Source organism: Hyla sarda, chromosome 6 (genome assembly GCF_029499605.1).
Source record: "Hyla sarda isolate aHylSar1 chromosome 6, aHylSar1.hap1, whole genome shotgun sequence".
NCBI lineage: Eukaryota > Metazoa > Chordata > Amphibia > Anura > Hylidae > Hyla > Hyla sarda.
This window is the reverse complement of record NC_079194.1, coordinates 125,032,396-125,054,830: the sequence shown is the minus strand read 5'-3', so window position 1 is coordinate 125,054,830 and position 22,435 is coordinate 125,032,396. Positions and strand designations below refer to the sequence as shown.

At 47.3% G+C, this 22,435-nt stretch overlaps 1 protein-coding gene and 1 long non-coding RNA gene across 5 annotated transcripts in view; one reads left to right on the top strand and one right to left on the bottom strand.

The window, feature by feature from the left end:
* Positions 1-22,435, top strand: part of GRIP2 (glutamate receptor interacting protein 2) — a 528,084-nt gene that overhangs the window by 194,426 nt on the left and 311,223 nt on the right. The window lies entirely within an intron of this gene.
* LOC130276073 (uncharacterized) lies at positions 18,380-19,929 on the bottom strand. Its single transcript, XR_008845007.1, has 3 exons — positions 19,381-19,929; positions 18,904-19,009; positions 18,380-18,809 (listed from the first exon to the last, which is right to left on the bottom strand). It is a non-coding gene; the product is annotated as an uncharacterized LOC130276073 (long non-coding RNA).

Here is a 22,435-nt window from a genome sequence, read left to right as displayed (position 1 = left end):
GGTGGGCGGTGCGGTAATATCGGCCAGACCGATAATCGGTCGATCCCTAATCCTCAGTCATTAGCTGTAGCTGCCCTCCCACCATCTTGCATTAGGTTACCCCATTCAAGACCCTAAACCCCAATCACCACTCTGTTTCCTATATGTGTGAAAACCCTAACCCAAGATCAGGACATTTACTTAGAACAGAGCTACCTAATCTGTAACTGTAGCTTCAGCAAGAATAACTCACGGCACTCGAATACTAAAGTTAGTCCATGCGTTTATTCATAAAAGGAGCTGCATCGGCACGGGAGGTGGTGGAATAACAGGACAATGACCGTTTCACTGCGGCTGCTGCTTCAACTGAATAAATGCATGTACTAACTTCAATATTTATGTTCAGTGAGTCAATCTTGCTAAAGCTACAGTTATGGTTGGACTCTTGTTACTGTGACCACAAAGAACCGGTGTTATTGAGAACAGTGCTGGAGAAGGCTGGACACACTCCCACATCATCAGGTGAAGCCGACAGTGTTTTCTGTTTTACAATTGTGTGAAAACTACCCAATCTGTGCTTGTGTAAGTGTTGTTTTGCCAGTTTTCCCACCCTATAGGAGTGGCTTTGCTCTTTAGTAAGGTGAAGCACAATGCCTTATGTTAAGATACTTATGTATTGATATCTATTCACTCCTCTATTTACAAAGTTTAAAGACTGGAAATATTTATTGCCTAAAATGTAAGCTTTGATTCCACTATACATCTATCAACAACTTGTAAGACTATTTCTACCATAAAGCAGAGAGTAACTGTATGGAACGCGAGACACTGCTCTTTTACTGTTTCATCCCCTGCTATTTCAGGATTTTTTATTTTCCAGCTGAAGAATGAGCCAAATAATCTATAGAGGAAGGTTAAGAAAACAAATTCTGTTTTTGTGTTTCTCCAACTCGCTTCTGGCAGACTGAGATATAGACAGGGCTGCGCTAGGTAAACTCAATCACTGAAGAGATAAGCCCAATGCATTTATATCTACATCTGGAATACTGTAATAGCTGTCCAGACCCACAGTGCTGAAATCCTGCAGAGAAGCCTAAACCAAATTATACAGACTGAAACCTCACATCTCTCCTGGCATGAATCTTATCTAACCACTTGGGCCAGTCCTCTGTTTTTCCTCCTGAAAAAGTATTAATATTGATTACTGGGCATTACCACTCTGCTTGTTAATCGAAGATATCTCTACACAGTCTAACACTGTTAGCATCGGTTGTAGAGCATAAGGGTACGTTCACACGTGGGATTTAGGCGTGGAAAATCTGCAGCAGACTCCATTAAAGTCAACCTAATCTGCTGCTGCTAAAAACCCATAGAGGGAAACTCACAGATGATCTGCCTGTGTGAACACACCCTAATAGAGTATTAGTGATACACCCTATTAACAAGGAGAATGGTAACATCCAGTTATGAGAGCTTTAAAAAATGACTAAGAAGAATGGTACAGTGAAACAATCTAAAAAAGATAATCCAGCATTGTTATTTTATGGAAAATACCAGTATTTATTAATGCAGTTATGTCAGGAGAGCAGACAGCTCCTCTGTTAAGCTTATCCTTAGCTTGACTACAAACTAAAAATATACGCATTTGAAAATACATAATTCAATTACATAGAAAATTTTAATCGCTCTCTTCAAAGAAACTGGTACTATAATTTAGACTTAATAAGCTGCAGTGTTCTTAATGCAGACTACACTGGCATGTGGATTGCATTAGTGCCATTGATTTGTCTAGTTCACTGAGGATTGTCAGTACTGGATAAAATGTTAACAAACACTCACCTGTGACAGATTTTAGGTCATTAAAGGGTTGAGAAGTTGCATCACACAGACATCCACGCCTTTTATGTAATGGTTCTACAACACAAAACAATTATAGGCTGAACAAGTCCTTATTGCCCATTGTTTTAAGGCCAGCGATCAGCCCAGGGGAGGACTGACAACACTTAGGGCCCCTGGACCAAAAAAAGCAAGGGCCCCCTGCGATGTTCTGCCGCTGGTCGCACTTCTGCCCCTATTCCACCCAAATCCCTCCACCACCCCTGTTACGCCGAGCGCTCCGGGTCCCCGCTCCTCCCCGGAGCGCTCACGGCGTCTCTCTCCCTGCAGCGCCCCGGTCAGTCCCGCTGACCGGGAGCGCTGCACTGACATGGCCGTCGGGGATGCGATTCGCGCAGCGGGACGCGCCCGCTCGCGAATCGCGTCCCAAGTCACTTACCTGTCCCGGTCCCCGGCTGTCATGCTCTGGCGCGCGCGGCTCCGCTCTCTAGGGCGCGCGCGCGCCAGCTCTCTAGATTTAAAGGGCCAGTGCACCAATGATGGTGCCTGGCCCAATCTTCCCAATTAGCTTGATTAGTTTCCACCTGTGCACTCCCTACTTATACCTCACTTCCCCTGCACTCCCTTGCCGGATCTTGTTGCCCTTGTGCCTAGTGAAAGCGTTCCCTTGTGTGTTCCTAGCCCGTGTTCCAGACCTCCTGCCGTTGCCCCTGACTACGATCCTTGCTGCCTGCCCTGACCTTCTGCTACTTCCGACCTTGCTTTTGCCTTATCCCTTGTACCATGCCTATCTCAGCAGTCAGAGAGGTTGAGCCGTTGCCGGTGGATACGACCTGGTTGCTACCGCCGCTGCAAGACCATCCCGCTTTGCGGCGGGCTCTGGTGAAAACCAGAAGCTACTTAGAACCGGTCCACCGACACGGTCCTCGCCAAACCCTCTCTGACACAGAGGATCCACCTCCAGCCTGCCGATCCGTGACAGTAGATCCGGCCGCTCCTAACCCCTGCTTGTCCCTGCCGGACAAATTTGATGGGGACTCTAGACTCTGCCGTGGTCTCCTGCCTGGGAAGGCCCTGCCATGTGCCACACCGCCCGGAGCACCTCTCTTACAGTATCCTTTGCAATCCACCCCTGTGCCTCCCGCCGAGGAAGCTATGCAAGTGGATCGGTCCCGCCTGACCCCTGAAGAGAGGACTCGCCGCAGGAAGAAAGAAGATTTACTTCTATACTGCACTGTGCGTTACCGCACAGAACCCCTGCTCTTCAGCATGGAACTTTTTGTTTTGCCCAAATGCTCCTCTGAAGTCCTCCTCGGTCTGCCATGGCTCCAACCCCCATCTTCTGCCCTTGTCTGGACCACCGGGGAGATCGGGAGCTGGGGTGCCTCTTGCCACAGGAAGTGCCTCACGTCTGCTCCCAGTCCCGTCAGTCAAGCCTCTGTGTCTCCCCCTTTACCTGGCCTCCCCAAGGCCTGTCTGGACTATGCTGTGTCTCCTCCTCACGGCTCCCGTCCTGTTGACACTCTGCCCCGTGCCGGGCTTGACCCTCTTCCCTCCCTCCCCACCCCCACGCCTTCTTGTGTACCCGCTGTTGATGTGGTTTCCCGGGGCTTCGCCACCATCTGGAAAAAGACTCTGAAATTCCTCATGCTGGCCTCATCCCGGGTGAAGAAGCTTGCCGAAGAAAAAAGAAGAACTCCTCCTGTTTTTGTGTGGCTCTCCACCAAGTATATCCGCTTCCGTGTCCCCAGTTTTAATCTCGGACCACGTTATCTTGGACCCTTTGTACTTGAGTGCTCAGAGGAGAGATCTTGGGAACCTGAGGACAACATCCTGGACAAAAGTCTTATCCTCAGGTTCTTAGGCTCCAAGAAGAGGGGGAGACCCAAGGGGGGGGTACTGTTACGCCGAGCGCTCCGGGTCCCCGCTCCTCCCCGGAGCGCTCACGGCATCTCTCTCCCTGCAGCGCCCCGGTCAGTCCCGCTGACCGGGAGCGCTGCACTGACATGGCCGTCGGGGATGCGATTCGCGCAGCGGGACGCGCCCGCTCGCGAATCGCGTCCCAAGTCACTTACCTGTCCCGGTCCCCGGCTGTCATGCTCTGGCGCGCGCGCGCCAGCTCTCTAGATTTAAAGGGCCAGTGCACCAATGATGGTGCCTGGCCCAATCTTCCCAATTAGCTTGATTAGTTTCCACCTGTGCACTCCCTACTTATACCTCACTTCCCCTGCACTCCCTTGCCGGATCTTGTTGCCCTTGTGCCTAGTGAAAGCGTTCCCTTGTGTGTTCCTAGCCCGTGTTCCAGACCTCCTGCCGTTGCCCCTGACTACGATCCTTGCTGCCTGCCCTGACCTTCTGCTACGTCCGACCTTGCTTTTGCCTTATCCCTTGTACCATGCCTATCTCAGCAGTCAGAGAGGTTGAGCCGTTGCCGGTGGATACGACCTGGTTGCTACCGCCGCTGCAAGACCATCCCGCTTTGCGGCGGGCTCTGGTGAAAACCAGTAGCTACTTAGAACCGGTCCACCGACACGGTCCTCGCCAAACCCTCTCTGACACAGAGGATCCACCTCCAGCCTGCCGATCCGTGACAACCCCTACACACAAAATAAACAACATTTTATACATAAGAAAAACTTTAAGGTATGTAAAATAATTTTTCATGACCAATAATACCAGTAAGTAACCAGTATACCAGGAGTAAATATATACTACCAATAACTGTATAAAACTGCCATACTGTACTGAATAAAACCACTATACACAGACCAGTATACTATATACAGTGCCCATATAGTGGACCAGCTGTACAGAGATCTGTATACAATATAAGTGATTATATACAGGACCATATGGTGGTAGATACCAGCTGTACAGACATCTGTATACAAAATAAGTGATTATATACAGGACCATATGGCGGTAGATACCAGCTGTACAGAGATCTGTATACAAAATAAGTGATTATATACAGGACCATAAGGCGGTAGATATCAGCTGTACACAGGATGTGTATACCATATAAGTGCTTAGAGTTACATCTAGGGACTCACAATTATGTATTTTCTGATCAGCGGTGTCCTCATTCCTTAAATTCTCCGTCCGGATCAGACCGGCATGTCGATCTCTGAACATCTGCAGGACAAACTTGTTAGACTCTGCATTTTTCCAGTGCCCTCCTCTCCTCTACACAATCGTCCCTTCTAAAGGCCCACAAACTGTAATAATGCTCTCCTTGGTGTCCTGCACAGTAAAAGTAGGTGGTTAGCCAGGTAAATAGGTAACTAGGTAGGTAGAATAGGAAGCCAGATAAGTAGGTAGGTGACTAGCCAGGTATGTAGGTAGGCTGCTAGCTAGGTCGTTAGCCAGGTATATAGGTAGTTAGATATCCAGGTATGAAGGTAAGTAGTTAGGCATCCAGGTATAAAGTTAGTTAGCCAGGTAGTCAAGTAGGTAGCCATCTGGTGGATCCAGAGTATTTTGTAAGTATTTTGTCAGAAAATAAGGTGTTGCTTACGGAAGTTACAGGTAGGTAATGTCCCCAGGAGGTAGTGGCCCCTAGTAGATGATGCCCCAGGTAGTTAATGCCCCCAAGATAGGTAGTCATGCCCCCTGTAGGTAAATCCCCCAGATAGCTGCCCCTTTTTGAAAACCCCCTATATAGGTAGCCCTCCTCTTAGTTTAGTAGTTTGTCCCCGTGTTCAGAGTTCCCCACAGTAGGTGTAGCCAGCGGAGTTCCCCCACAGTAGGTGTAGGCAGCAGAGTCCCCCCACAGTAATTATAGGCAGCAGGATCTGCGCACAGTAGGTGTAGGCAGCAGGGTCCCTCCACAGTAGGTGTAGGCAGCAGGATCCCCCCACAGTAGGTGTAGGCAGCAGGATCCCCCCCACAGTAGGTGTAGGCAGCAGGTCCCCCCACAGTAGGTTTAGGCAGCAAGGTCCCCCCACAGTAGGTGTAGGCAGCAGGATCCCCCCACAGTAGGCGTAGGCAGCAGGATCCCCCCACAGTAGGTGTAGGCAGCAGGATCCCCCACAGTAGGTGTAGGCAGCAGGGTCCCCCCACAGTAGGTGTAGGCAGCAGGATCCCTCCACTGTAGGTGTAGGCAGCAGGGTCCCCCCACAGTAGGCGTAGGCAGCAGGATCCCCCCACAGTAGATGTAGGCAGCAGGATCCCCCACAGTAGGTGTAGGCAGCAGGGTCCCCCCACAGTAGGTGTAGGCAGCAGGATCCCTCCACAGTAGGTGTAGGCAGCAGGATCCCCCCACAGTAGGTGTAGGCAGCATAGTTTTTTTCCCCTCCCCTCAGTATGTTTAGGCATCAGAGTTTCCCCCCCTTTTCAGTAGGTATAGGCAGCAGAGGTTTCCCCCCTCCTCCCAGTAGGTGTAGGCAGCAGGGTCTCCCCACAGTAGGTGTAGGCAGCAGATTTCCCCCCCTTCCCCTTCCCCCAGTAGGTATAGGCAGCAGAGTTTTTCCCCCTCAATAGGTGTAGGCAGTAGAGTCCCCCCCCCCCCACAGTAGGTTTAGGCAGCAGAGTTTTTCCTCCTCTCCCCCCCAGTAGATGTTATCAGCAGAGTTTTCCCCCTCCACCCCCCCTCCAGCAGGTTTAGGCAGCAGAGTTTTCCCCCCTGCCCACCCCCAGCAGGTGTAGGCAGCAGAGTTTTTGGGGGCTGCACATCTCCCCTTATAATAGGCTCAATAAACCAACATTGATCTACGAGATGAACGATTGTTTAGAGGGTGCATCAGGCCTTTTATTAGGGCCCTAAGACAAAAAACTGTGCTAGATAAATCTGTGAAAAATATAATCTGATGTGTTGGATGCTGTAGATTCCTCAGCCTTTTTTTACCCATTTATATAATGCTGCACCTTTAATACCATTAAGGTTAAGAGAGATAATGGCTCTGCCACTTTGCATGTTCCCTCATTTGTGACAGTTCTCTTTACACAGATTCTGTATTTTATAGCACTCTATAAATCTCTCACTCATTAGTTTTTTCAACACCGCCTGAAGCACTCCAAGGGCATCAAACGCTATTTGTTCCTTCATTGAGTTAAGACAGTCTTTTAAACCCTGAGCACTGACAGACCAGCATACTTTTAAGGGGGGGGGGGGGGGAAGTATACTTCTAATGACTGATTCTTATTTTTAACCTGTCTATGAGGTTTACTGACTGTTAAAGAGATTGTATGAGATCAGAAAGACGTGAACATGTTTTACTTAAATGCTATAACCCCTTAAGGACCAGGCCAATTTTCACTGTAGGACCAGAGCGTTTTTTGCACATCTGACCACTGTCATATAATAACTCTGGGATGCTTTTACCTTTCATTCTGATTCCGAGATTGTTTTTTCGTGACATATTCTACTTTATGTTAGTGGTAAAAAAATTTCGATACTTTTATCATTTCTTGGTGAAAAATTCCAAAATTTGAGGAAAAAATTGAAAATGTTGCATTTTTCTAACTTTGAAGCTCTTCTTGTAAGGAAAATAGACATTCCAAATAAATTATATTTTGATTCACAAATACAATATGTCTACTTTATGTTTGCATCATAAAGTTGCCATGTTTTTACTTTTGGAAGACATCAGAGGGCTTCAAAGTTCAGCAGCATTTTTCACAATATTTTCAAAAGCAGAATCTATATATTGGGGAGATTACTCCCATTCCCTCCACTGTAGAGGCAAAGGTAAAGTTCATGTTTTTAATGACTCTTTAACTGTATTTTGTAATAGTTGTAACCTGAATAGTCATTCATCACAATGAACTCTCCACTTAACAAATTTCAGGGCTGTATTTATAGTTCATACAGCCAAGCCACTGATATAGATATTCTCCCATCTAGTATGTACAGTGGAGAAAAAAGTGTTAAGTCCGCCACCAATTGTAAAAATTCTCCAACTTAAGAAGATAAAAGAGGCCTGTAATTTTCATCATAGGTATACCTCAACTATGAGAGACCTAATGAGAAAAAATAAATCCATAAAACCACATTGACTGATTTCTATATAATTTATTTGCAAATTATGGTGGAAAATAAGTATTTGGTCACCTTCAAACATGCAAGATTCCTGACTCTCACAGACCTGTAACTTCTTCTTTAAGAGTCTCCTTGAACTTGTAGTCAGTATTAAAGACACCTGTCTACAACCTCAAACAGTCACACTCCAAACTCCAATATGGCCAAGACAAAAGCGCTGTTGAAGGACATGAGAAACAAAATTGTAGCCCTGCACCAGGCTGGGAAGACTGAATCTGCAAAAGGAACTGTGTTTGGAGAGAAAAAAATACAGACCGGAAGGGGGAGGGGGTGGCGCCTAGTGTGTTACCGTAAACAAACAATGAATGAAGAAGTAGAGGCAGGTGGGTACAGGTTGCTCGTAGGTAGTTGGGGGCTCACCTGGAGCGAGTGAAAAACTTGCGTATCAACCCACCAAGCGGGGTTACAATGCTTGAGACAGCTGCTGAGCCAAGGGTTCAGGAAAGGACTTGCTAAAGCTGGAGAGAGTAACGTGGAATGATGCAAAAAATCCGTAGGAGGTGGTGCTGCTGGTTTCCAGTGTGGAAAAGAAAGATGTGACCAGAGAAGTGATGTGAAACAAAGCTGGACCGCTTTATTGAGAATACAGCAAAGCAAACCGGATAACGCGTTTTGGGGGACGGCGCCCCCTTCTTCAGACTAGTGGTAGTGCTATACAGTACATACAGGGTACACCCATACAAAAGGGGAGGGGCCAAACTACAATATAGTGGCTGAAACACTTGCAGAAAAAACAACTAATCAATATTAGCATAAATAAAGACATGTAGAATCAAGATGAGAAGACAATACAGGTGGTGACATGCAGAAATTACATTTCAGTGTAGTACACAAGTATTGAATGGATGATCGGTAGCCAAGGACCTCAGTGGTGCATCCGGACCGTGGGCAGAATAATTGTCTCTAAGGACATGTCACCAAGGTAGTGGCGGCCGCGTCTGAGAGCAGAGGCTCGATGCCATAGGGACACATCTACTGCGCACAGCCCTGCAGGGGACCAGTTTTGCAGTGCACTGCGGTGCGCGCCAGGAGTGCTGATATGTATTTGAGCACTCCTGTGTCTTGGAATAACGGGGAAGAGATGAGGAACGTGTACTAGGTGGGTATATTATGTTAAAAGAAATGGTGTGTACATGAATAAAAACAAGGGTATGGTGTAATAAAAGATGATAAATAATGGATAATAGAGGAGATGTGGAACGGGTATTTATTGAGTACAATATATTGTAGGAATGAAGTTTGTGGATATGCATGGGGGGTATGGTATGATGGAATGGTAACAGTAGTATGAGTAACAGAGAGAACAAAAGCCTAGATGACTTATGACAGGATAAATATCCATGGTAGGAGCAGAAATGGATGGTCATGGAAGAATGTCAGGGTGTATAGGGTTATGAATGCATGAATGGGGATACTGGTAACTTCCTGCATGTGGTTTAGAGGGATGGTGATAAGGGCTAAGGGGCAAATAGTGGCAAGGTAAACAATGTAAGTATATAAAAGAGATGGAGGCCAGGAGAAAACACAATGGGGGGGGGGTCAAAGTCACAGATTGCATTCAATCATTTTGTTGAGACCTCGGGAACCAAGGTTTGGCGGGAGGTGATGCAGTAGTTCACCCTGCGTCTCAACGTACTGTATTTGTGGGATACATCTTTGTTAATCTGCTCAATGGGGGTGGCTTTGTTGAGGCCAAAGTCACATGAGTGGAACTCAGCCATGTGACGGGACACACTGTGTAGGAGGAACCCATTGGCGGTGTTGCTCCAGTGTTTATTAATGTGCTCCCTAAAACACCGGATGGTGCACCCTACGTATTGGAGTCCACAGGGACATTGTAAGAGGTAGATGACATTGTGAACTGCAATTAAGTCGGGTTTTGATGGGGTATGAAGATTTGGTGGTGGTGGAGGTGAAGGAACTGCATTTGTGGGTGATGATGGAACAGCACTTGCATCTGGACAGTCCACATCTGTAGCTACCGGTGATGGCCAGAAGATTGGAGGAGGTGGACTGGGTGGTACTGGATTTGAGTTTACTCAGGGCTACCATATTTTGTATGATATGCCCCCTTCTGAAGGTCACGGATGGTTTGATAGGTAAAAGTGGACCCAGGTACTGGTCTTTTAGTAAGATCAGCCAGTGGTCAAACAGGATTTTCTTGATGTTCACGAGTATAGGTGGTGATGAAGTTTAGAGACCTGTCAGGGTTGGGAGCGGTGGCCGTAGATTTGGGTAACATACAGTCTTTCTGTGTCATTGCATGTGCCCTGTTGTAGGAGGATTGCACAAGGGTGCGAGGGTAACCCTTGGCCTTGAATCTTGATTTGAGAATCTTGCTCTGGGTGATGTAGTCTCCTTCTCCAGTTCAGTTCCTCCTGATCCTTTTTAGTTGGCCATAAGGCACATTGCATAGCCACTTCTTGTAGTGTCTGCTGTCAAAGTCCAGGTAACTATTACTGTTCACCTGTTTAAAGTAAGTTTTGGTGGACAGAGAGTTGCTATTACTGTGTGAGACCATAACATCGCGGAACTCTGCATTGTTGTCAAAAATGGTCTGGGTAAACTGTAGTCACCAAGTGTTATTGTTGAGAAAGGACAGGAATTCGGCCAAAGACAGTCGATCACCTTTCCAGATGAAGTAGATGTCATCTATAAAATGACGGTAGTACATGCAGTTGCTGAACATATGGTGGGTATAGATGTGTTTCTCTTCAAACATGCCCACAAAAAGCCACTTTGGACCCCATAGCAGTGCCTTTATGCTGTAGGTAGATTTCGAAGTAGTTGTGGGTCAAAATGTATCTTAAACCCTCCAGTATAAATTCCTTCTGAGCTGTAGGCATGACTGGGTCTCTGGCAAGAAAAAAAAGAAACAGCTTGGATGCCTAGTTCGTGATCAATGACGGTGTATAGTGAGGAAATATCCATAATGACTAGTGAATACTCTGGTGACCATTTGAACTGTAACATGGATTTGATTAAATCTGTAGGATCTTTGATATGGGAACGAAGACTGGTGACATGTTTTTGTAGCAGTAGATCGATGTAATGGGATAGATTGGAGGTGATGGAGTTGATGCCAGAGATGGAGGGGCGACCCAGAGGCTGGGTGAGATACTTGTGAATTTTGGGAAGGTAGTAAAAAAAAAATGGTACAGATGGTTCGGTGATGATCTAATCCTTTTCTGCTTTGGAAAGTACACATTGTGTGAAAACCATGGTTGACCAGCTTGATGAGTTCTTCTTGAAATATTTTGGTGGGGTTGTAAGAGATTTGTCTGTAGTAATCGGAGAGTTGTCTGGTGGCTTCTGTGACATAATCACTCCTATTCAGAATGACAATAACCCCTCCTTTGTCTGCTGAAGCAATAATGATGGAATTGTTGGATGAGAGGGATTTGAGGGTTGCCCTTTCAGAATAAGTCAAGTTGGAGGAGTATCTCTTGTGATTGGTATCCTTTAGTAATGCATCAAAGTCGGATTGGACCATGGTAGAAAAGGTATATATGTGGCTACCTTTAGCATGAATGGGGAAAAAGGTGGACTTGGGAAATAAGTCTATATGTATGTGTCACGATTCGGCTGGCTGGAGGTGAATCCTCTGTGCCAGAGAGGGATTGGCGTGGACCGTGCTGGTGGACCGGTTCTAAGTTGCTACTGGTATTCACCAGAGCCCGCCGCAAAGCGGGATGGTCTTGCAGCGGCGGTAGCAACCAGGTCGTATCCACCAGCAACGGCTCAACCTCTCTGACTGCTGAAGATAGGCGCGGTACAAGGGAGTAGACAAGAGCAAGGTCGGACGTAGCAGAAGGTCAGGGCAGGCAGCAAGGATCGTAGTCAGGGGCAACGGCAGGAGGTCTGGAACACAGGCTAGGAACACACAAGGGAACGCTTTCACTGGCACAATGGCAACAAGATCCGGCGAGGGAGTGCAGGGGAAGTGAAGTATAAGTAGGGAGTGCACAGGTGAGAATACTGATTAGGCCTGCTGCGCCAATCAGTGGCGCAGCGGACCTTTAAATGGCAGAGACCCGGCGCGCGCGCGCCCTAAGGAGCGGGGCCGCGCGCGCCGGGACAACACAGACGGGGAACGGGTCAGGTACGGGAGCCGAGATGCGCATCGCGAGCGGGCGCGTCCCCCATCGCGAATCGCATCCCTGCTGGGAGTAATATCGCAGCGCACCCGGTCAGCAGGTCTGACCGGGGCACTGCAAATGAGAGAACGCTGCGAGCGCTCCAGGGAGGAGCGGGGACCCGGAGCGCTCGGCGTAACAGTACCCCCCCCCCTTGGGTCTCCCCCTCTTTTTGGAGCCTGAGAACCTGAGGATAAGACTTTTGTCCAGGATGTTGTCCTCAGGTTCCCAGGATCTCTCCTCAGGGCCGCAATTCTCCCAGTCGACCAAGAAGAATCTTTTACCTCTGACCGTTTTGGATGCTAGAATCTCCTTCACAGAAAAGACGTCAGAAGATCCGGAAACTGGAGTGGGAGAAACAACTTTGGGAGAGAAGCGGTTAAGGATGAGTGGTTTAAGGAGAGAGACATGGAAGGCATTGGGAATACGGAGAGAAGGAGGAGGAAGGAGTTTGTAAGAGACAGGGTTGATCTGGCACTTGATTTTGAAAGGACCAAGATAGCGTGGTCCCAGTTTGTAACTGGGGACACGAAAGCGAACATATTTAGCGGAGAGCCATACCTTGTCTCCGGGAGCAAAAATGGGGGAAGTTCTTCTTTTTTTATCAGCAAATCTTTTCATCCGGGATGAAGCCTGTAAAAGAGAATTTTGGGTCTCTTTCCATATGGTGGAAAGATCACGAGTCACTTCATCCACAGCGGGCAAACCAGAGGGCAAGGGAGTAGGGAGGGGAGGAAGAGGGTGACGGCCGTACACCACGAAAAATGGGGATTTAGCAGAAGATTCGGAGACTCTGAAGTTGTATGAGAATTCGGCCCATGGTAGAAGATCTGCCCAGTCATCCTGGCGGGAGGAAACAAAATGCCGTAAATAGTCACCCAGGACCTGATTAACTCTTTCTACTTGCCCATTGGATTGGGGATGATAAGAAGAAGAGAAGTTTAATTTGATCTTGAGCTGTTTACAGAGGGCCCTCCAGAATTTAGACACGAATTGGACGCCTCTATCTGAGACGATATGCGTGGGCAAACCGTGAAGGCGAAAAATGTGTACAAAAAATTGCTTTGCCAACTGAGGCGCTGAAGGAAGACCAGGAAGAGGAATAAAATGTGCCATCTTGGAAAATCGATCAACGACCACCCAAACAACTGTGTTGCCACGGGATGAGGGCAAGTCCGTAATAAAGTCCATACCAATCTGTGATCAAGGCTGTTCAGGAACAGGCAGAGGATGAAGGAGACCAGCAGGCTTCTGGCGAGGAGTCTTATCCCGGGCACAGACAGTACAGGCCCGCACGAAATCAATAACATCAGTCTCCAGAGTCGGCCACCAATAAAATCGAAAGATGAGTTGCAAGGATTTTTTGATGCCCACATGGCCTGCGAGGTGGGAGGAGTGTCCCCATTTGAGAATCCCGAGACGCTGGCGTGGAGAAACGAAGGTCTTCCCTGGAGGAGTTTGCCTGATGGAAGCTGGAGAAGTGGAGATCAGACAGTCCGGAGGAATGATGTGTTGCGGAGAGACCTCTACTTCAGAGGCATCAGAAGAACGAGAGAGGGCATCGGCCCTAATGTTCTTGTCAGCAGGGCGAAAATGGATTTCAAAGTTAAAACGGGCAAAGAACAACGACCACCTAGCCTGGCGAGGGTTCAGTCGTTGGGCAGACTGGAGGTAGGAGAGATTCTTGTGATCAGTGTATATGATAACTGGAAATTTTGATCCCTCCAGCAGGTGCCTCCATTCCTCAAGCGCCAATTTAATGGCCAGTAGTTCTCGATCCCCGATGGAATAGTTTCTCTCCGCCGGGGAGAAGGTCCTAGAAAAAAAAACATAAGTCACAGCATGCCCGGAAGAATTTTTTTGTAGAAGGACAGCTCCAGCTCCCACTGAGGAGGCATCTACCTCCAATAGGAAGGGTTTAGATGGGTCAGGTCTGGAGAGCACGGGAGCGGAAGAAAAGGCAGACTTGAGATGTTTAAATGCGTCTTCCGCTTGGGGGGACCAGGACTTGGGATTGGCATTTTTCTTGGTTAAAGCCACGATAGGAGCCACAATGGTGGAAAAGTGTGGAATAAACTGTCTGTAATAATTGGCGAACCCCAAAAAACGTTGGATAGCACGGAGTCCGGAGGGGCGTGGCCAATCTAAGACGGCAGAGAGTTTATCTGGGTCCATTTGTAGTCCCTGGCCAGAGACCAAGTATCCTAGGAAAGGAAGAGATTGACATTCAAAGAGACATTTCTCCATTTTGGCATAAAGTTGATTGTCACGAAGTCTCTGAAGAACCATGCGGACATGCTGGCGGTGTTCTTCTAAGTTGGCAGAAAAAATCAGAATATCGTCCAGATAAACCACAACACAGGAATATAGGAGATCACGAAAAATTTCATTAACAAAGTCTTGGAAGACGGCAGGGGCGTTGCATAGTCCAAAGGGCATGACCAGATACTCAAAGTGTCCATCTCTGGTGTTAAATGCGGTCTTCCATTCGTCCCCCTCCCTGATGCGGATGAGATTATAAGCACCTCTTAAGTCCAGTTTGGTAAAGATGTGGGCACCTTGTAAGCGATCAAAGAGTTCCGAGATAAGAGGTAAGGGGTAGCGGTTTTTTACCGTGATTTTATTAAGTCCGCGGTAATCAATACAAGGACGTAGGGAGCCATCTTTTTTGGACACAAAAAAAAATCCAGCTCCGGCAGGAGAGGAGGACTTGCGGATAAACCCCTTTTTTAAATTCTCCTGGATGTACTCCGACATGGCAAGAGTCTCTGGAGCAGACAGAGGATAGATTCTGCCCCGGGGTGGGGTAGTACCCGGGAGGAGGTCAATAGGACAGTCATAAGGCCTGTGAGGAGGCAAAGTCTCAGCTTGCTTTTTGCAAAAAACGTCAGAATAGTCCATATAAGCCTTAGGAAGACCGGATACAGGGGGAACCACAGGGTCACGGCAAGGAGTACTGGGCACCGATTTAAGACAGTCCTTGTGACAAGAAGTACCCCAGTTCTTGATTTCTCCTGTGGACCAATCAAGGGTTGGGGAATGGCGTTGAAGCCACGGTAATCCAAGAAGAATTTCAGAAGTGCAGTTGGAGAGGACCAAAAATTAAATTTTTTCGTGATGAGGTCCGATGCACATTAGGATAGGTTCCGTGCGGTAACGCACGGTACAGTCCAATCTTTCATTGTTAACAGAATTGATGTAGAGGGGTCTGGCGAGACTGGTCACCGGGATGTTGAACCTGTTGATGAGAGAGGCCAAAATAAAATTTCCTGCAGATCCGGAATCCAAGAAGGCCGTAGCAGAGAAGGAGAAGGTAGAGGAAGATATCCGCACAGGCACAGTAAGGCGTGGAGAAGCAGAGTAGACATCAAGAACTGTCTCATCGTTGTGCGGAGAAAGCATACGTCTTTCCAGGCGGGGAGGACGGATAGGACAATCTTTCAAGAAGTGTTCGGTACCGGCACAGTACAGGCATAGGTTCTCCATGCGGCGTCGTGTCCTCTCTTGAGGTGTCAAGCGAGACCGGTCAACTTGCATAGCCTCCACGGCGGGAGGCACAGGAACGGATTGCAGAGGACCAGAGGAGAGAGGAGCCGGGGAGAGAAACCGCCTCGTGCGAACAAAGTCCATATCCTGGCGGAGCTCCTGACGCCTTTCGGAAAAACGCATGTCAATGCGGGTGGCAAGATGAATAAGTTCATGCAGGTTAGCAGGAATTTCTTGTGCGGCCAGCACATCTTTAATGTTGCTGGATAGGCCTTTTTTAAAGGTCGCGCAGAGGGCCTCATTATTCCAGGATAATTTGGAGGCAAGAGTACGGAATTGGATGGCGTACTCGCCAACAGAAGAATTACCCTGGACCAGGTTCAGCAGGGCAGTCTCAGCAGAAGAGGCTCGGGCAGGTTCCTCAAAGACACTTCGGATCTCCGTGAAGAAGGAGTGTACAGAGGCAGTGACGGGGTCATTGCGGTCCCAGAGCGGTGTGGCCCATGACAGAGCTTTCCCAGACAGAAGGCTGACTACGAAAGCCACCTTAGACCTTTCAGTTGGAAACTGGTCCGACATCATCTCCAAGTGCAGGGAACATTGCAAAAGAAAGCCACGGCAAAACTTAGAGTCCCCATCAAATTTATCCGGCAAGGATAATCGTAAGCCGGAAGCGGCCACTCGCTGCGGAGGAGGTGCAGGAGCTGGCGGAGGAGATTGTTGCTGGAGCTGTGGTAATAGCTGCTGTAGCATCACGGTCAGTTGAGACAGCTGGTGACCTTGTTGCGCTATCTGTTGCGACTGCTGGGCGACCACCGTGGTGAGGTCGGCGACAACTGGCAGTGGGACTTCAGCGGGATCCATGGCCGGATCTACTGTCACGATTCGGCTGGCTGGAGGTGGATCCTCTGTGCCAGAGAGGGATTGGCGTGGACCGTGCTGGTGGACCGGTTCTAAGTTGCTACTGGTATTCACCAGAGCCCGCCGCAAAGCGGGATGGTCTTGGGCGGTAGCAACCAGGTCGTATCCACCAGCAACGGCTCAACCTCTCTGACTGCTGAAGATAGGCGCGGTACAAGGGAGTAGACAAGAGCAAGGTCGTACGTAGCAGAAGGTCAGGGCAGGCAGCAAGGATCGTAGTCAGGGGCAACGGCAGGAGATCTGGAACACAGGCTAGGAACACACAAGGGAACGCTTTCACTGGCACAATGGCAACAAGATCCGGCGAGGGAGTGCAGGGGAAGTGAAGTATAAGTAGGGGGTGCACAGGTAAGAATACTGATTAGGCCTGCTTCGCCAATCAGTGGCGCAGCGGCCCTTTAAATGGCAGAGACCCGGCGCGCGCGCGCCCTAAGGAGCGGGGCCGCGCGCGCCGGGACAACACAGACGGGGAACGGGTCAGGTACGGGAGCCGAGATGCGCATCGCGAGCGGGCGCGTCCCGCATCGCGAATCGCATCCCGGCTGGGAGTAATATCGCAGCGCACCCGGTCAGCAGGTCTGACCGGGGCGCTGCGAATGAGAGAACGCTGCGAGCGCTCCGGGGAGGAGCGGGGACCCGGAGCGCTCGGCGTAACAGTATGGGTGGAGGTGACAAGATAGAGGGGGTGGAGTCAATGGTGTTGGTATGCAGTTGTCCATTGCCTTCCTTAAAAGTGAAGAAACGTTGAATGGTTATTTTCCTGATGAAACTGTTGAGGTCGAGTAATAGGTCAAAGCTGTCAGTTTTGTTGGTAGGGCAGAAGGACAAACCTTGCTTTAAGACTTGCTGTTCAATCTCTTTGAGTACATAACTGGAGAGATTGAAGATTTTCACTAGCTATGTACACCACATGCAGGAATAGTTACCAAACCAATGCAATAAGAAAATCCGGTGGCACTGCTACCTAAGCTTCCCTGGAACCCACGCTTAGGTGCACAATTTACAGTTCTCTGCCCCGTGTATATTGCCCCAAATTAGTGGTGCTCAATCCGATAAGGCTTGCAGCAATCTCTTGGTAAGAATGAATGATGGCACTCACCAGGTGGCATAGAACAAAGTCAGTTTATTTTCTCACCGCTTACAGGTGCTTAATCCTGACCTATTCATGCATCGATTCATAACCCTCTACACCCTGCTATTTCTGCTCCTACCATGGATGTTTATCCTGTCATAACTCATCTAGGCTTTTGCTCTCTCTGTCACTTATACTACTGTTACCATTCCATCATACCATACCCCCCATGCATATCCACAAACTTAATTCGTACAATATGGTGTACTCAATAAATACCCGTTCCACATCTCCTCTATTATCCATTATTTATCATCTTTTATTACACCATACCCTTGTTTTTATTCATGTACGCACAATTTCTTTCAACATAATATACCCACCTAGTACCCGTTCCTCATCTCTTCCCCCGTTATTCCGACACACAGGAGTGCTCAAACACATATCAGTGCTTCTGGCGCGCACCACGCTGCTCTGCGAAAATGTTCCCTTTCAGGCTGTGCGCAGTAGGAGATGCGTCTCTATGGCACCGCATCTCTGCTCTCAGATGCGGCCGCTACTATAGACAAAGCAAATATGATGCAGCACTCCACAGATAGCAGAGAAGGTGGTTTTATTCCATCATGTGCATAGACAACGTTTCACCAGTCTCACACTGGCTTTTTCAAGTGAATAATAGATACAGGTGGGTATTTATAGACCGCCCACTGGGTCATGTGACATAAGCAATGCATGATTTACATATGTAAACAGAAGCGATCATGGTACATTGTGCAATCAATAATGTGAAAACATAGTGCTAAAGACATATATAGACATACAGTAATCATCAGTTATGAAAACATACATGTTTTACTAAAAATGCAGGTAGTGCAGTGACTGTGATCCATAATTACGTGTAAAGTCGTGAATGCCTTCAGCGGTCCCGCCACGAGGTTTCCTGATCCCTGGCGCCAAAGCGCCGTGTGTGTAATGTGCATCGCAGCAGAAAAGAAGTACTTCCGGGTCGGGAGAGCGCGTCCTCGTATCCATAGAGACCCGACTCCGGAGTGAGCCGTGACCAGCATATGCTCAGAAGAGTCTTTCTGTGTATCCGTACAAGATATTCAAGCGCCTGGTATAGAGAGTTCATATGAGGTAGGTGTGATCTAGATGTATGCGCAAGAAAAAGTATCGCTCCTGGGGACAGCACAATGTATCACAGTGGGGGATATAGATGATTAAGTAGAGAAAGTAGTTTGCTGCAATCGCTGGTCCTCATTCTTCCAATATAGGAGCCATATAGTGAAGAATCACTATCTCGTGGTTGCCCATGGTAACCGACTGGCAAACTAGCAAACTGTAGAGATAAGAAAGTAAAGAGATAATGGGTAATGACTCACTCCAGTCGGCGTGCATGAGCCAACTCCACTCTCCATAGATATCGTGATTACCGGTGTGCATGAACCGGAGCCATAAATTCGTCCTCGTCTGTGGAGCAATCTTGCATCGGTGTATTTGGACCGATATCCGTATGATGGTGGTCTGTAAAGCACGTCACTAGAGAAGGGAAAAAGATATTAAAGTAACCAAATAACTCCACCAGGCAAAACCATTCATCATGGGGCATAGATTACAAGGTCCTGTGCGTATCGGGTCATGGTTTGGGGGTGTCCCATGGGTATTGTCCATGGACATGGACTGACCCTGCACCTGTAACAGTACCCATAATGCATATAGGGTAGTTAACTGTTATATTACCCCTGAGACCCATGCCATCCAGGGACCTGTATCAATTTGCCCCTACATGCACATCTTACATACTGGAGTATAGGTTGTCAATTGGCAGGTTGTGAGTACACAGGTCCACAGAAGTGCACAGAGGACGGAGAGGTGAAATAAGTATATGAAGGGGGAGTCATGTCAATTACCCAAAGAGAAGAATATATAAAGTGATGGTTGTATGCTGTCTCCACAGGGGTAGAAGAGTCAAAGTTAGAATGCGATAGTATGTAAGATGAAGCTTGTGGCGTGGCTTGACATCAAGGCAGGTACCTGGAAGGCATGTGAACTAAAAAGAAATAAGTCAAGTTAATTACAGGAATTGATCACTATTCACCTTAAGCAGGGTTGATGTACACCAACATCTCGGGCTAGACCCATTAACGCTTCAACATTTTAGGTAGCACAGTGAACTCAACATTGAGCCCATTGGGTTTGAGTGTATTCAGGTTGTGGATCCACTTGAGTTCTCTGACTTGCCGGAGAGCTATTCTATCACCCCCTATTTTGGGGGGAGGAATATGATCAACAATCATGCATTTAAGATCGGCCTCCGTGTGTCCAGCTTCAATGAAGTGTTTGGACACAGGGAGGTCTACACGTTTTTTTCTGATTGAGTACCTATGTTGATTCAGTCTTGTCCGAAAGTCGTTTTTAGTTTCGCCTACATATAGGTATTTGCACAGACACCAAAGAATATATACAACATGGTCACTGTCACAAGTTAAATAGAATTTTATGGGAATTCCTTTGAGTATTGGGATGTATGAATGTGGTTCCTTTCTGTAAATATTTGCATGTAATACAGCGGAGACAGGGAAAGCACCCCTTGGTTTTTGTAGAGAAGTATTTCTGTTGTTTACCTGGTCCAGAAATGTCAGCTTTGACCAGATGGTCTCTAAGGTTACGTGCTCTGCGATAAGAGTGGAACAATTTGGAATTCCCTAATATGGGGGTAGCTGTCTTTCACCAAATGCCAGTGTTTCTTAATAGCTGTAGCTAAATTGTTGGAGACTTCATTATAGGTGGAGATGAATGGTATCCTAAGGGATTGGTCTTTCTTGTACGTGTTGAGTTTGCCTGTGTGTCTTTCTGTCCTAATCTTCTGTACATGTTTGGAGATGATTCTTTTAGGGTAACCCCATCTCTAAATTGTTTGACCATTTGGTTAACGGCATCAAATTTGTTGTCCGTGATGCGGCTGGCTCTCAGTAACTGACTATATGGCAATGAGGATATCATAGACCTAGGGTGCGATGATTCAAATTTCAATAGAGTATTTCAATCAGTAGGATTGTGATAGAGATCTGTAGTCAGTTTGTTGTTAGAGATGGAAACTTTAGTGTCTAAAAAATTAACTGTATTGTCTGAGTGTGATAGTGTGAATTGGAGATTTGGGTCAACACTGTTGAGGTAATTGTGGAAATCAGTAAGTTCATCTGTATTACCTGTCCAGATGAAGAAGATGTCGTCAATGTATCTCCACCACCCCAGGAGTTTCCTGGAGTCGTGGGATACAAAGACGACATCCTCTTCAAACTCTGCCATCACGATGTTAGCGTACGTGGGCGCCACATTACTCCCCATCGCGGTCCCACGTAGCTGAATGTAATATTTGTCATTGAATGTAAAATAGTTGTTTTCTAGGACGAAGGTGAGTAATTGCATGACAAAGGTGGTTTGTTGTGAATTGAGATGGAGTTTTTCTAGTCCTTTCTGGGCTGCTCTGATACCTCTATGGTGTTGTATGGAAGTGTATAGGGATACAATGTCAAAGGAAGCGATGATAGTATGATCAGGAATGTAAATATTTTGAATAATAGAGAGAAAATGCATCGTGTCCCTCAGATAAGATTTTGTGTTTGTTGCTAGTGGTCTAAGGACTTTGTCTAAAAAGATGGAAATATGATTAGATAGAGAGTTTCTCCCTGAGACGATAGGTCTCCCTGGGGGATCAGTTAATCGTTTATGTATCTTAGGCAGTAGATATAACACCGGGGTCACAGGAAATTCTACTAGTAAAAATTTTCTTAATTTAACATCAATTATGTCATTAGTCAATGCTTGTTCTAGTATGGTACTTATTTTTTGTTGCATATCACTTTTAGGATCATATTTAAGTACTTTATAGACCTCTTCATCACTCAACTGTCTATATGCTTCTTTAAGATATGTACTTTTGTCCATGACCACAATTCCACCGCCCTTATCGGCCGGTTTGATAATTAAATTGTGGTCATGGACAAGTTGTTGCATGGCCATAAGTTCCTCGTGAGTCAAATTTGGATGTTTGAGTCTAGTCTGCTGGTCTTTAATATGTATAAAGTCTCTCTTAACACAGTCTACAAATGTGGCAATGGAGTGTGATTCAACCAGGGGCTGAAAGTCACTACAAGAAGGTAGGTTATACTGTTTGAATTCAAACCTGTGGGGCCCCTGGTTAAGGACAGATAGTCTGCCAGGACTCTCCACAGGATTTGAATCAAACCACACCTTAAGTTTTAACCTGCGGATAGAACTCACAAAATCAATTTCAAGTTGAAACCAGTCATTGTATGTACTCGGACAAAAACTTAACCCTTTAGATAACAATAACAGTTGCTCTTTAGAAAGGATGTATGAGGAGATATTTACCACAGTCTCTGTGTCGTTTGCTACTGTTTCTTCCTCTGTTGAGTGGTTTTGTGGTTCTGGGCCCGACCAGCCCTCTGTGCCCTTGTGTTTCCTGCTCCTGTGGTGCTTGCGTCCTCCTCGTCTAGGCCGCACCCGATGGACGGCGTATTCACTAAAAAAGATTCCTGGTGGCTTTGGCGATTAACTGTGGGAGCAATTACTAGAATTACTAGAAAATGGAAGACCTACAAGACCACTGATAATCTCCCTTGATCTGGGGCTCCACGCAAGATCTCACCCCGTGGTGTCAGAATGATCACAAGAACAGTGAGCAAAAATCCCAGAACCACACGGGGGGGGACCTAGTGAATGACCTGCAGAGACCTGGGACCAAAGTAACAAAGGCTACCATCAGTAACACACTTTGCCGCCAGGGACTCAAATCATGCAGTGCCAGACGTGTCCCCCTGTTTAAGCCAGTACATGTCCGGGCCCATCTGAAGTTTTCTAGAGAACATTTAGATGATCCAGAAGAGGATTGGGAGAATGCCATATGGTCAGATGAAACCAAAGTAGAACTTTTTGGTAAAA